Raw genomic sequence first — 14,360 nt, forward strand, 5'->3', positions numbered from 1 at the left:
AAGACAATCCAAATTTACAAAGAGAGGAAGCCAAAGCCACAAACCAAATAGAAACTAACCTAAAAATTTAATGGCATCATAAGCTTCATAATATCTAATGGATTTTTGAAACTATAATGTGTGAGAAAGCTTCCGAGGAGGATAGAGGTTGCATAGCACTAGCAAAACGAGACAGGAAATATCTAGAAGAGGGGAACCAATTGTTAATGTTTGGTAGCTTCGATCGAATAAACCTTGAGACAATACTATTGACTATTGCATGTGTGCATGGACATGCGTTGTGTGTGTGTGTGTGTGTGTGTGTGTGTGTAAAACGAATAGACATGTCCCTCATGGGACATGTCTTTTCTTGGGTTATTCTCAATATATAATAATAATGAGGAGATTGTTGCCTATGGAAAACACATATCGTATTGGAAGTGTCATTACATTTGCAGCGATCCTAAAAATTAACAACTCCATGGAATAGGTTGTGCGCAAAAGCATGAGGTCAACCAAGGATGGTATGAAATTGATTTTTCATTGTTTGCTTCTGTAATAAAGAAAGGGCCATATCTCCATCCATGTTTGTCTTGAGGAAACAGTAACAATTGTACAAAGAGGTAGAGCAAGAGTAAGACCGTCAAAAGGCACGTGGAGCACTTCTAGTAAAAAGCTAGAAATTCACAGCACTCTCTTAATGGTGACAGAAGCAAAAGATGTGAAGAGCGTGATTCAAGGGAAGACTAGGGAAGGAAGAAAATGCTGTACTTGATAAAGAAATATTATTCTATTACACTCATTGCAACACAGGTAAATATTAACATGCCAATTCAGGCAAAAACTACAGCCCTCAATTAAACCATAATAAAAAATAAAAAATAAGAAAATTATTTTTGAAAATCAAACTATTGATTTTACAAAAAATCAAGGCACGTCTGCCCCCATCATTTTTAGGAACCATAACTATAGGAGAGAAAAAGTGAGCAGTATTACTGTGAATGACCCCCACCTCCTCGAGCTCTTTAACCCATGGAATCTGAAGATGCCAAAAATGCATAATTAATCACAGAATACCGTTGCCGGCTATGTCTTCCTAACAAAATCATGTTCTGTTAAAAATAGTGATCAGCATTTGTTGATCAATTTCTTCCTATCTACAAATGTTAAAATCATGTGATTGTGCATTGCAGTTTTCAACAATTTTCTAATCCCTTCCACAATTTTTCTTTGAAATCAGGGTTTTCAATATCATTTTTATTCCGTACAAAATATTCAGCATCATTATTTTAAATTTTGACATAGTGGTAAGCAAAGGAAAACAATCGCAACTCACAACAGATGTGCTACCATTTTATCTTTTACAAGTCAAGCTCAAATTATCATTTCTCCAAACCCCAAGGAAAAGCAGTGATTCTAACAAGTGTACGATTTCAAAGGCACTTGCCATAGCTCAGCCACAGAGTAACACTAGAAAATTCTGTTAACATGTGTATAAGGGAACCCTATCAAGTCAAAATAAAGGAAGCAATCCCCTTAGACTCTACCCTTAGCAGTTCGCTTAAATCTTCAGGAAGATATTTCCTGACAACCTTTGTTGGTCATCTACCAAGCACACTTTCATAGCCACCAACCTCCTGCAAATCATTATCAGCTTCTAACATAAAATACAAACCAAGAAATTGGCTCAGAAAGATATTCCCTAGCAACCTATATTGGTTGTATACCAATCACACTTTCATAGCCACCAACCTCCTGCAAATCATAATCAGTTTCTAAAATAAAATACAAACCAAGAAAATTGGCTCTAATGATCAAATTTTTAGTTTATAACCTATATAAGCATGTACGCTGATTATATAAAAATAATTCTTAGCCTTTTTCTTTCTCCAAAATGGGCAAATGATGAGCATTTGCCCTGATTACATGAAAGCAGTACTACTCTTTTTTGTTCTCCAAAAATAAAGACAAATACACTGCAGACTGAGAAGAAACTTCACTGTCATTTTCATCATATGTATGACGGAAGGGACTTAATAGTAAGTTTCATTATAAATATGTAGTCAGACACATACTCACAAACCTTAGACAGAGAAAAGCTGGCAATTCATGCATGGGTACATGAATATTGTACGCATGCATTCAGGTAAGAATGCATTTATGACAAAAGCCTTATTAAATTATAGCAAACATATTAATTTCAGAGCCATAAATCAAAAATAGATAAATCTGTGCATTATTGCATCCATTCAATTCTGGCAAAAGTGTTGAAATGACAACAGCCTAGATGGAAGATGATAAAATTATGCAATGAAAACACAACTTCTGATGACTTCATCTCATAGTTTAAAATTGCGCATATATAGTGCCAATATAGCAGATTCTCCCGAGAAGTTGGGGCTCACGAGAAAACACAGTTTTTGTGCGAGATTCCAGACAAGTTGCAAACTTCTCGGCGGCAATAAATTTGCCACTTCTTGGTGATAATTAACTGACTTCTTGCAGACTTTACCAGAAAAACTGGGACGCCCAGCAAGATGCAAAAACAGTTATCATTTGCAGCGTTCAGTGTTTTGAAGAGTGGAGAAGGGTTTAGGAGGATAATAGTATTTGGCAGCAATCTAGAGTGATTGCAAGTGGATTAAGAGCAATCTAATGCCCATAATTTTTACTAGAACTACTGGGAGGGGGAAGAGGAAGATGTAGACTAGATTCATATTGTACTTGACATTTGTATTTGCTTATCTTTTTACAAAGACAATTTGGTATTTGTAGTTTGCTTCAAAGTTCAGAGTCTCTGACTACATAGGCATTCCACATGAGGATGCGATTTTGTTACTTATTGCAGTTATATATATCTAGATCAACTTGTTTGGTTTGTTTACTCATTTATTGACTGATTAGATGCATCTACCTATTGAATTTTGCAAAAAAAATTGCATTTTTAATTAAAAAGTCATTTTTTAAATTCTCTATATTTTCCCAAGAAGTTGCTGATTTATCTCCCATGTTTGCCGAGAAAACTTTTTTTTGCCTTGCCGAGAAGTGGCAGAGAACAAGATGTTGAACTATGGTTTGTCTCACCCTGCTCAAGCCAATGCCTTCCCAATATGTCAGCATTTTTACAGAAGATATGGAAGAATAGATTAGAAAATGCGGTGTCTTGGAAAAGAAAATAACTAGTGCAAACCAAGCTCAAATGATTGCCCAACTTATAGAGGGACCTTCTGGATGCAGTCAGCTTCTAGAGATATCTTCAAATCAGAAATTCATGCATCCATACATGAATAAGCATTAAATGCTGACATGATCAAATCCTAGAGGGGCTTCAAAAACTTTATGCATTACTTGTAACAGGTTATTCTTGCCCTGATCAAGCTACGTGCCTCCCTAATTTGTCAGAATTGTAAGTGAACATCTTGAGAAAAGATCTGATCAATGATGTTATATTAGGCACAATAATGAATTGTGCAAATAAGGCTGAATAGAATATCCAACTTCAAAAAGAACCTCCCGGCTCTAATCAAGCTAGAAGTTTCCCCCTCCTTTTGGTTTGAAATAAATTTGTGAATGAGGCTGTACTAGAACAGAATAGTGATTTGATGAAGCACTAGACTTATTTCAGTATACTTAGTCACAGTATGCTTATTTTAAATAACAGAATAATGATTCTAAGAGCATAAAGTGATTTGACATGATTATGCATATTTTAATATATTTGGCCATTGTGCTATGCAATGTAATCAGGTATGAACATAAATAACAAAAATCTATATTCCACTCTCAATTCTATTTGTTTCCTATATCTCTATGCTACTGAAACATCTTAAATTTAAAAAATAGCAGATTTCTCACCTCTTTTGGCATTTTTTGAAACCAATTTTTCCAAATGCTCTAACCATCTTTTCAATTTCATTCTTTTGCCCAAAGGGTATTGATAGTGTTGAATATTTGGAGGTGTACCATGAATGAGAAAAATGGCATGATCATGGAACCTTGGAGGGGGAACCCTTTGGGTTCTTCCAATTCTTGATCGCAATTATGATGGAAACCTGGCAAATCCAACAAAGGAGAAGAGGTAGAAAGAAGCTGAAACTCTAGAAAGCAGAACACCACATTCCAAACAATTTTTCCATACCATGGGAACTAACCATGTTAACCTCACCTGTCTTCAATCTTTTAATGTAAATCATTAGCCCTCGTGGAATTTGAGCCAATGCAATTAGAAGTGTAAGGGGTTGACAAGTTTTCTATTAGGGCCCGTTTGGCTGCGGGAATATAAAAATAGGAATAGGAATACCTATTCTCGAATACTTATTCTCGAATAGAAAATGGGGTTATGTATTCCTATACTTGTTTGGTTCACCCAGAATTTGATGCGGAATACACGGACTCAAAAATTTATGTTTTCTAAAATTAAAAAATTTGGAATTGGAATACGTATTCCTATTCCACCTATTTAGGTGGAATAACAAATCCTCATTTTTGGGCCAAAATTGGAATACGTATTCCAATTTTATTCCTATTCCAATTCCGATTTGGTGCATCCAAACAGAGAATTCAAAATTTTATGAATATACATATGCCTATTCCACTTGTATTCCCGTTGCCAAACGGGCCCTTAAAGTCATAAGTGATACTAACATCTATCAGCACCACTATTTTGTCATTTGATGTGGCCAATGACCTTGAGTGAAGAAATGTTGCCAAAGCTTAAATAGAATTATAAGCATTAGGAGTAGAGTCTTGTTCTATGGCGGCCAGCTCATATTCCACAGTTTTATGTATTTACTACATATTTATTTATTGACTATTTATATAACCTCTGGGATAACTTTTCCAGCAAAATTCACAACTTGTGCAAAGATTGGGAGAAATTGATTGGGGAGTTTCAGATCTAAAAGGCAGAATGGATGACTCAGCCAACAACTAAAAAAATTGCTAGTATGGAAGAATACTCAAGAATCTAAAAGATATGTTTCTGTGCAAAGATAACATTGATAGCTGTCCAACTAATGCCAAATTTCCATATTCAAGAAAGAAAACACTCAGTTGTATTAAAGACAATCATAAACAAATAGGGATACTGAAGAAGGCACTACAAAGCATCCCTAGTCTGCTCACTAATATAGTTATCTCATTCATAAATAGAATTAGCCCAATGATTCAAAGCACTAGCAATGGAGGTTTAAAACCATAATGTAGCCCAATATTCTATCTCCAAGGTACACAGTGAGTAGAATTCCTAGGCTATCTGCTTACCACTGCATCACAGAATTCAAATGACCAAAGGTTACATAAAGCTAGGCTGCGAAAATAACCTAGGGGATCTTCCCATAATCCAGTAAGTGGAAGCTTGCAGTAGTATACAAAGATTGTTGATGTCTAGATATTGGAGGCCGAATTTTCCTCACTTCACTAAGCCCCTTATGCGAGATCCAACTTAAACAAGAATGACAACTCTTCTAAGGATATCTGAAAACCCCTAGCACAAGGTTTTTAACCTAAAAAGAAAAAGATACTACTAGCAAGGGGAAACATTCGGCCAAACTCAAGGGATGGGTTTAGAGATTGTGGTTGTAATCACTTTTTAATCACCATGATCAACTCTCAGGCAAGGTGAGCGCATACAACAAATAATTAAAAATGGTTCATAAACTAATAAAGTTGCACAAAATTGGTCCTAGAAAGAACCCTAATACTGCATGTAATGAACCTACAAGACAAAATAAACTAAATACAAAAAAAATGCAAAAAGCAGAGAAACGTAATGCTTCTATCACCTTCACAATCCATGTCAAGGGTACAACCTCCCAATAGAACATATACTCCAATTACAAAAATCCAAGATAGCTTCATTTGGAAAATCATTACAATATATAAATAAAAGAAGTATTGCCAAAGACAATTTCCACCATCTCACGCATGTGGAATAATTATTCATACTAACTAGTAGGATAGCTTACAAAACACATGCATCCATCTTTATTTAATTTTGCCAATGGGAAAATTACAAACATATGCACCTACTGATACTACTGCTGGTAATTCCACTTTAGCATGTAATGTGTACACCATAGAGGTGTTAAAGGTGAAAATTCATGTCCTAAAGAAAATGATGGGTTGCCCTCCGTGTAGCTCCCATTGACACATGATGCATTTAGAACTCACAAGATCGTTTAGTGATATGTACCAAGATAGATTTCTCATAGATTTCAGAAAAATTGCAATGCTGGGGATAAATTTATCAGCTGAAATGTCAGAATAAACAGATCAAATGTGGGAAAATATCAGTCAGTATAGTTTTCAAAGAACCATTATATAGGGTGTGAAATATGTAAGGAGACTAAGCAATTGGATCTCACTTGAGAATCATACTCTAGATGTTTGATGATTAAAGGTTGTAGTCAGTTGCGATGGTTCTAAAGATTCTTTCACAGTATTTCAAGTTAAATCATTCACCATGTTGAAGATGACGATAGACTTGTGAAAGATGAATAAAAGCATTGAGTCATGTATACTTTAGTTTACTCAGTTTTCTCTTTGATTTATTGTCCACTATTGTGGTCATTGTTACACATAAAAACACCCATTGAGATATAGGGTGTAAAAAATGTAAGGAGACTAAGCAATTGAATCTCACTTGAGAAACATACTCTAGATGTTTGATGATTAAAGGTTGTAGTCAGTTGCGATGGTTCTAAAGATTGTTTTACAGTATTTAAAGTTAAATCATTCACCATGTTGAAGATGACGATAGACTTGTGAGAGATGAAATAATGCATTGAGTCATGTACAATTGATTGATAGTGCATTACTGCTGACAGTTTCTGCAAAGTAAATTGAGTTGTCTTTTCATGTGCTGTTGTTTTCATTTACTTGTTTACCATTGATTGTTGCAAGTCTACAACATTTATTGCACAAGAAGATAGCCAGTGATGTGAGCACATAGTTGTGATATATTTTCTACAGTTACACACCATTGGGGATAGTGGAATGGGGGATGGGTTTTCAGGACATTGGGACAAGAGCCTGAATTAAGGGACGGCAAGGGGATGGTGCTGTATATACTATATACTGCACATATGGTACTTAAAATGCTAGTTATGGAAAATGTATAAGATTATTTAGAAGTAAATTAGCAAAATTTCAAATGCCAAGTACTAAATAGTAAATACTTGAACAATGAACAATAAACGTTGAAGTTTTAAATATTAAATTACTAATTACTAATTAGAAATTAGAATATTCAATATTAAATAATAATAAAATATTGTTGAATTGACAAATGGAAGATTTATATTCTATCAAAAATATCATAAAAACGATTACAATCAGTAGCATGATATTAAAACAATGTCAAAATGTTGTGAAGGGAGGCATCTAATCATCCTCGGGATGTAGTAAAGTGAGGCCTCTAATCATCCTTCATTCTTGGGACGTAGTAAAGTGAGGCATCTAATCATCCTCGGGAGGTCAGGCCTCAAGGCAAACTCCTCATCACTGGAACTACTGGACTCCTCATTATTAAGATCCACCACATAATATTATAATAAAGATGTGTTTCTATTGCAAAAATAGCCGCTGCTGGGAGACACCCAGATGTCCAGGTAACAGTCAAGGGAAGCATAAGTGTCCCCCTTGATGTTCTAGGGATGTCGGGACATCCCTGTGTCTTGGCAGTGATTGAGCCGCACCACAGGAACTTGGGAATAGCATCGCCATTCTGGGAATGCCTGGGTTAATGGAGGGGGGGGAAGCGTCCCCTTGTTTTCAGTTGCTTGCCTTTGATTGTTGGCGTTGTAAGTCTATAAAACTATTGCACAAGGAGATACCCAACGATGTGAGCACATTCTACCTTACATAGCCATCAGTGTTCAATCACAATTGGAAACTGTAGGTAAGAAGATGCTGAAGAAAAAATTGTGTTGATGAACCATTCTATGGAATATCCATGTCAATTACATATCAAAAATACTTAGAATTCTCAGTAAATGTTCGCCATTTCAAATTTTAAGTTATATATCTAAATATACAACAAAAAACAAAAAACTCATGCTGAAAGAAAATGCCAGTCCAATGCATTTCAGAGATAAAACTAAACAAAGCAATCTGGCACAAGGAATCCCCAAATTTAAAAGGAAGCTTCTGTCAATGGAAAACCAAAAGGAAATCAAAAGCATCAGAGTGACCCATAGCAAAACTGCAATATGAGAGCCAGAGATTACCCTCAATTCCGAAGTAACAATGGATACATTATCACTCTAGGATAAAAGTTCTTATTTGTGCAATACTATCTTAAGCAGCTCAAGCTAACTCCCCTAAACACCAAACCTGTAACATTTGGAACATTTTGATATCATAAAATATTGATTTCTTTGATGTTCAGTTTAAAACTTTATCATTCTAGCTAAACAACTATGTTAGTTAAATATCATATTGTCAAATATGTATAAATTTATAGCACCGCTTTAGTATAACAAGGTGAAGCTGAATTTTGAGGTGTAAATTATAAGTTGGTAAGGCATCCGACATATTTATCTCGTATACAAATTAAAAGTACTTATAAATTTACCAAAATAGTATGCCATGGAGGATTTCATATAGATCATTAGCATTAGTTATGTTAGCATACATTTCAGGTGCCTGCCTAACAAAATACCAACAGCATACCAAGGGAGAAAAAAAAGTTTCTAGAAGCTGTTAGTCTTGGTAAATTTGCTTCCACTCTTCATGCAACATAGCACATAAACTTACAATGAAAACTCCTCTCCCTCCAGAAAGGGATAGTCAAAATACTTTGATTAAAAAGTAAAATGCTTGTACAGAGAAGGGACCTCCTTTGCATGTACCTTAAAAAATACTCAATAAAAATAATAACATAAAATGAAGTAAGGAAAATGGGGCTACAATTTGCTATGTCACTCTAGAAAGATATATCATTAATAGAGGCAGAGTAACCCAATTCTTAACTTTTTCTCCAAACTGAGGAAAATTTATTATTCCTCGGTCAGATAATATAAATATTAAAATATTAATGACTGTAACAACTTCAGTAAGCTAATTTCATTGTAATATACAAGCTTTATTGCACTCATAGTCATGATGGGAAAAAACATGCAACATCCAATCATGAGAAATGACCGGTAATGTAGCAACCAACAAGTCAGATAATTAAAACAAAGAACATACAAAATGATAGAAGAAGATCTAAGCTTAACCTTTTTCTAAGCTTTTCTCAAACAAATGAATGTGTAGGATCATTGCAATGCAGATTAACTGAGTAAAAGGAAAAACTGGCAGGCATGATAAATTTTGTTACACCTTACCAAACCTAAACCTCAATTGAAGCATCTTCTTGAAGGCCCATATAGTTTTGAGCCTGCTTAGCCAGTTCGCTCCACAACCTTGAATTTTGAAACTTGAGGTATCTGCTTGTAATGCAAAGTAGGATCTATGCAAACAGGTGTTTTCCTTACGCGTCCAACAGAAGGAATTCTTACAGCTTGGCTCAGAGGATTCTTATGGATATCACCAAAAACTGGTGAAGGACCTGACCTGATGACTGGCGAGGCAGGCGATCTACTAATAAGCATCGCCTCCCTCAATGTGACTCCACCATTAGGCACCCTCATTGATGGGTTCCTCACCTTTGCAAGAGACTGCCAATCTACTGGTTTAGATTCTGAAGTTTCTACTGTTTCACTGAACAAATCTACCAGATTTCTTCCACTCCCTCGCCTCAAAATACTGCTGGATTTTTGAAATTCTTTGCTAACATTGAGATTGGCTTCCTCGTCTGAAACTCTGCTCCTTGATGATGCTCTTACCAGTGATTTCACAGGCTTGGGCATCTGACTCATAGAGGGTTTCATTTCTATTGTAATGTGGGGCTTATCATTGCCTTGTGTTAAATGACCCTTTTCTTGTCGAACACTTGGCTTCCTCTTTCGCCTCGAGAGACCATCCCAAATATGAAGGGGGATACTCTTACTCACTACTTTCAGCCCCTCCACGACCTCTTTCATGGAAGGTCTCCTCTCCTTGGTGGATCGGATACACCGTGCTGCAATGAAAGCCATTTGTTTTACTGATTCCAGATTCTTGGGTGGACTCAGCCTTGGATCATAGAGTGCAAGAATATTATTCTGCCTGATAAGTGGCATCGCCCAATCTACTATAGCAGGGGGGCTGTACTGAACATCAATAGCATTTCTCCCGCTTATGATTTCTAATAGAAGAATCCCAAAGCTAAACACATCATTTTTAGTACTAAGGTTCCCAGGAGTTACATAACCTGGATCCAAGTACCCAATCGTACCTGCCGGAGGTGTTGAATTGAGCTTAATATCCTCCACATTCCCCCTCAGAGCAAGCCCGAAATCCCCAAGCCGTGCGTTCCAATTGCCATCAATCAACACGTTGGAAGCCTTGATATCTCTGTGAATTACAGGGGGGTTTGCACTGTGCAAGGTCAAGATAGCTTTAGCAGTCTGTAAAGCAAGGTGAACCCTTCTAGCCCAACTGGGCGGTTCGGGGTTACAATGCAATATATCATGAAGTGTACCATTAGACATATACTCTACAACGAGGATTTTTTCCTTGGTATCATGACTAAACCCAAGTAAATTAACAAGCCGTGGGCTGTGTAGTTTAGAAAGTATTTCAATCTCGTTCTCAACTGCAGTATCATCTTGTAAGATCCGGAGCCCAACTGAAGGCTTCTTGATAGCTACAAGAGTACCATCTCGCAAAACACCCTTATATACACAACCATGGCTACCTTTTCCTAACAGACTTCCAACAGCAAATCCTCCGGTGGCAATCTCCAGCTCTTTGTAAGTAAACTGCTGCACCTTCAAGGGCTTCTCTTTTTTGTATGCATCGCATGTTATAACTGCCGAATCAGCTTTACATGACAGATATCCCATTACAGCACAAACCAATTTATTCTATCTACTTCGAATGTCTGATCTAATTCAGTTGGGTGTAATCTAAAACAGTTTATGCATTAAATACACCAGGCCCAGATCTGATTGAAGAGCTTTCACAGAGTATTTTGCAGATTTTACCTGGATTTCACCTTTGAACGAAATGTATGCTGCTCTGTCGGAAATCCACTCCATAATCCGGCGGAAGATTAGCACATCCAACTACACGCAGATTGCTGGAATTATTTTGTGACAGATATTTTGAAGTTAAAAATTGGGCGAAAGCTGTGGGGAATAAAAAATTGAAGGGGGAAAGAATAGCGTGCGGACGTGTAAAGATTTAATGATCAACATTGACTTGTGCTGCAGGAGATAGTGCGCACAATTATAAGTGGCTCGCTTATCAATGCCGCACTCGTAACAGTGCTTATACTTTCCGCACCCTGAAATTGTGTACAGTATACTAGTATATTCTTCCTAATAGGATAAGGAAATAACAGTAAATTTGAATACGCCATGCCATCCCACAGGAGCTTTCGGATCTAAAATTATAGACAAAAATATGGGAATCTTAGTTTGTATTAACTTTTTTCTTGGTTGTGCGATAAGCTATCCCACTTTGGAAAAGCATTATATTTTTTTTTTAAGCTATCCCACTTTGGAAAAGCATTATATTTTTTTTTTCTCTTAGCTAGAAATAGAAAGCATTCGTTGCAACTATGAATGTGGCACTTCCTAACTCGGTGACACTAGAACTTGATATCACTGTTACTTATGTCTTGCATTCACAATAATTGAAACTCAATAAATTTCTGAGCTAACTTTGATTTTTTTTAATTGAAATAAAGAAAAAAAAATTAAAAATCATAATATTTCGAACAATCTAATAGAACTTAAAATGAACATCGAAAAAGAAGAACAAAATTTCAATGTCATTTATAGATATCAATTTTAATTCTTTGTCATCTACAAATGTAAATTTTTGAAGATGAGTTTCTAAGGAGGTTATAAAATTTTGTAAAGTAATGTTATTAGGATTTACATTAAGTGATTTCATATTGTGTTCAAGCTTCTCTTATAATGACTTTTCTTTACGTCTTTTGCTATTGGGACAATCTCTTATCAAAGATATGAAGAAAATCAACACATAAGAAATAACAAAATGTTGTCAATGCTATAAGATTCTCCTCTACTTGAATTAGAGATAGAATTTACAAAAGCAAGGTGTAAGGGGAAGGAGATATTTGTATATATTTAGTAATGTAAGAAAAAAACAAAAGGTAGAAATAGGTAATGAGTCAAAAAGAAATTGTAATTTTATTGGTTATCCAATAGAATTCCAAACAAGCATAGGGTGACAAAAACAAAAACTAGATAACAGCATTCAAATGAAGATCCATATTACAAAAATGATATATTAAACTTTGAAAGTTAGCATACATTAGAATTTTTTGAAGTGCAAGATATCTTTTTCATGGAGTTTTAGAGTTTGAAATATTAACTTATCAAGTAGTTATTGGTCTTCATGTTTCTTTTTAGGATCCCCTCATAGTTGTAAATATAAGAACACAATTTGGAAAATGATATCGCATTAAAACTTTAGCATTTCAACTTTCTAATGAGTGTTATTCTTTAAAAATAGTGAACATGATCCATAAAAAGCTCTCAATCTGGAAATTGACCACAACCAAAATTAGACTTCTTATATATGTGACATTTGGTGATGTCTTCCAAAGTTGATTAACTATCTTGCCAATGGGAGCTCTCTAAAAAGCCTCTTGTACAAGTTTTGAAACAAATCCTTAACTCTTCCAGGTTGCACTGTGAATACAACTAGTTTCATCTAGAATGGCTCTAATATACGCATTCTTATGATTCCATTTAGAAATTTGAAGAAGTATTTAAAACCTTTATTTACCTCATTAACCTTGTGCAATATGCCTCTTATTTTAACTTCTTGCCCCGTGTAGGTGTCAATTTTTTAAAGATGAGTTTCAAATAGAGTAATTTTTTTTGTAAAGTGATATTGCATTAAGTGATTTCCTATTGTGTTCAAGCTTCTCTTGCAAGGACTTTTCTTTACATTTGTGTTGTAAGGCCAACCTCTTACCAAAAGCATTAAGGGGATCAACACATTGTGAAATAGAAAAATGCTAACAATTTTTTTTTTTTTTATATAATATTTTGTTTTTGGCTGGAGCTATGAACCAGTGAGGCTACAATTCGGGGGGACCTCATCCCTGACGCCAACACTAAAGACCTATGAGCACACAAAAGCCCAGCAAGGAAACTAAGCCCAAAGGGCACAACCAACATACCCAACGTAGGTCTAACACAGAGTCTGCGAGCACTCCTAGCCTAGCAATGATCGTGGGAGTTGATTACCCTTATCTCCATCTCAATTGACAAGTGAATTAAACACCATAATATTCATCACTAGTACTTCACCATACACGTGCATTTATCCACCACCATACACGACAACCAATTCAGGCCCAACTAGCATCAACACTATTTTGGGCCAAGCAAGGATTTGAACCTTAGTTGTATCATTAACAATGCAACCACTACACCACAAGGTGATCCTTAAAAAATACCACCAATTATTACAAGACTCCCCAACACTTACTTTAAAGATAGAATTCCAAATGCTAAACAAGAGTAGCCACATAGGACAAATTTTTAATAAATCATGAGTATTAATTTTGTATGGCAATTGATTGGCCGCAATGATTTTATTCTCTCTTGAAATTGGACAAAAGATGAATACTAGTCTAAGAGAGTAGAAGAATAATATACTCTCACACAACAACCATAAATATCATAGATGAGATGCAAGTTAGTGTATATGTAGAATATGTCAATTCCACTAAGCTTTATCTCATCTTTAATTAGTTTTCATCCTTATTAAGGAGATATAAAGTGTTCACCGAATGGAGTTACAAGGATGGTCAGCTCATGATACATAAAAAATTGAAGCAAGGTGTCAAGGCCTCAAATACTCTAAGATGTATTCACCACAAGGATGGGGTCCCCCAAATGTGACCGCATTGGTTCAAAGCTCTAATCAAAAGTGATTAATAAAAAATAAAAAATACCAATCTATTACCAAGAAGAAAAAAATGGGCTAGTTGTAATCGTTGAGATATTTAATCATATTAAAATCACCTCCTATAACCAATCAACATTAATGGTTTTTTATACATCCAATCCCACAATTACCTCTATCTTTAGTTATGTCAGGAGCAAAAACTAAGTAGAAACTTATAGATTTTTCATTGATAAAAGCTAGATCCCACACACAACTATGAGATGGATCATCCCCTTTATAAATGAAAAAATTATAAAATCCAATAAGTCAAACCAATAACTACTCTCGTTGCCTTCTCTATGTAATGTATGAAGAAAAATCATGTCTCTCCAAATGTTGGATTAAAAATAAGCAAGGTG

The 14,360-nt window shown here is 35.4% G+C and overlaps 1 pseudogene across 1 annotated transcript; it reads right to left on the minus strand.

Annotated features, from left to right (window-relative positions):
• Nucleotides 1-750: 750 nt before the first annotated feature.
• LOC149575129 (serine/threonine-protein kinase-like protein At3g51990) lies at nucleotides 751-11,330 on the minus strand (annotated as a pseudogene). Its single transcript, XR_016360129.1, has 2 exons — nucleotides 9,309-11,330; nucleotides 751-1,018 (listed from the first exon to the last, which is right to left on the minus strand). The product of XR_016360129.1 is annotated as a serine/threonine-protein kinase-like protein At3g51990 (transcript).
• Between the last annotated feature and the right edge of the window lie 3,030 nt (nucleotides 11,331-14,360).

Source organism: Cupressus sempervirens, chromosome 2 (genome assembly GCF_028749045.1).
Source record: "Cupressus sempervirens isolate cs-2001-9-10 chromosome 2, ASM2874904v1, whole genome shotgun sequence".
Classification (NCBI taxonomy): Eukaryota; Viridiplantae; Streptophyta; class Pinopsida; order Cupressales; family Cupressaceae; genus Cupressus; species Cupressus sempervirens.